The sequence below is a fragment of the Silene latifolia genome, chromosome 11, assembly GCF_048544455.1.
Source record: "Silene latifolia isolate original U9 population chromosome 11, ASM4854445v1, whole genome shotgun sequence".
NCBI lineage: Eukaryota > Viridiplantae > Streptophyta > Magnoliopsida > Caryophyllales > Caryophyllaceae > Silene > Silene latifolia.
The window spans coordinates 126466775-126468473 of record NC_133536.1 but is presented as its reverse complement, the minus strand read 5'-3'; positions in this window follow the sequence as shown (position 1 = coordinate 126468473).

Below are 1699 nucleotides of genomic sequence, written 5' to 3'. Positions count from 1 at the left end.
CCTCACAATTTCCTTTAGGTATAGCTCAAAGAACACACGGGCAAAGATCTTCTTTTTTCTTGCAAGCTATAAAATGGGCCATCTTACTGAACCTATCAACAACAACCATGATTGAATCCTTTCCTCTCTGTGTCCTTGGCAATGCAACAATAAAATCCATGCTCACATCCTCCCATGGCTTACTTGGTACTGGTAATGGGATATATGGGCCAGTTTGGAAGGAACTCTTAGCCATTTGACACACCGAACATCTTCTCGAGCACATTTTGGACATCCCCCATCATTCTTGGCCAATGGAACTGTTCCTGTAGTATGTCCATTGTTTTCTGAACACCAAAATGCCCTCCCAAACCTCCTGAATGGACTTCCCTGATTAGGAGGTCCCTGTATGAACCCCTTGGAACACAGAGCTTGTTCCCTTGGAATAGAAATCCATCTTGCAGCAAGTATTTGTTCCCTGGGACCCTATGCCCTTCAAACTGTGTGATCCACTCCTCAGAGAAGTCAGGGTCTTCCTTGTACATCTCTTTCATGAACTCAAAACCAAGGACCCTGGTTCCCATAGTTGACAAGAAGGAGTGCCTCCTTGATAGTGCATCTGCCACTACATTTTGTTTTCCTTCTTTATACTTGCTGGAAAAGGTGAATGATTGCAAGTACTCCACCCATTTAGCATGCCTGTGACTCAATTTGTGTTGACCATTTATATACTTTAAAGCTTCATGATCGTAGTGTAACACAAATGGCTTTGGCTTCAAATAGTGACTCCAATGCATGACCGCCGATAATTGCATAAAATTCCTTGTCATAGGTAGAATACTTTAATTTAGCTCCATTCAATTTCTCACTGAAGTAAGCTACGTTTTCGAGCTTGGATCAGACCGCACCAATGCCTACCCCACTGGCATCACACTCTACTTCAAAGAGTTGATCAAAGTCCTGCAATTTCGAAATAGGAGTCTCACACATCAATTTCTTGATCCTTTCAAAGGACTGTTGAGTACTCTCGACCCAGTGGAACTCTCCTTTCTTCATACACTCGAGTATTGGAGCAACAACTGAACTGAAGTTCTTGATAAATCTCCTATAAAAGGAGGCCAATCCATGGAACCCCCTCACCTCAGTGATTGTTTTAGGAGTAGGCCATGATTGAATGGCTGCAACTTTGTCCTGATCAACTGTAATTCCCCTCCCAGAGACAATGTACCCTAGGAATGCCACTTCTTCAACCATAAAAGTGCATTTTTCCAGTTTGCCAAATAGCTTTTGTTCCCCGAGGATCCCGAATACAGCTTCAAGATGTTTCAGGTGCTCTCTTTGCTTCTTTGTAAAACCAAGATATCATCAAAGTAGACCACTGCAAATTTGCCTAAACATGGCCTTAGCACCTCAGTCATCAGTCTCATAAAGGTGCTTGGTGCATTAGAAAGACCAAATGGCATCACAAGCCACTCATATAGTCCATGTTTAGTTTTGAAGGCGCCTTCCACTCATCTCCTTCCCTTATTCTGACTTGATGGTACCCTTGCCTGAGATCAATCTTAGAGAATATCATGGCACCACTGAGCTCATCTAGCATGTCATCCAACCTTGGTATTGGGAACTCCGTACTTGACAAAGGATGTTGTTAATGGCCCTGCTGTCAATACACATCCTCCATGTCCCATCTTTCTTTGGAACAAGTAGAGCAGGGGACTGC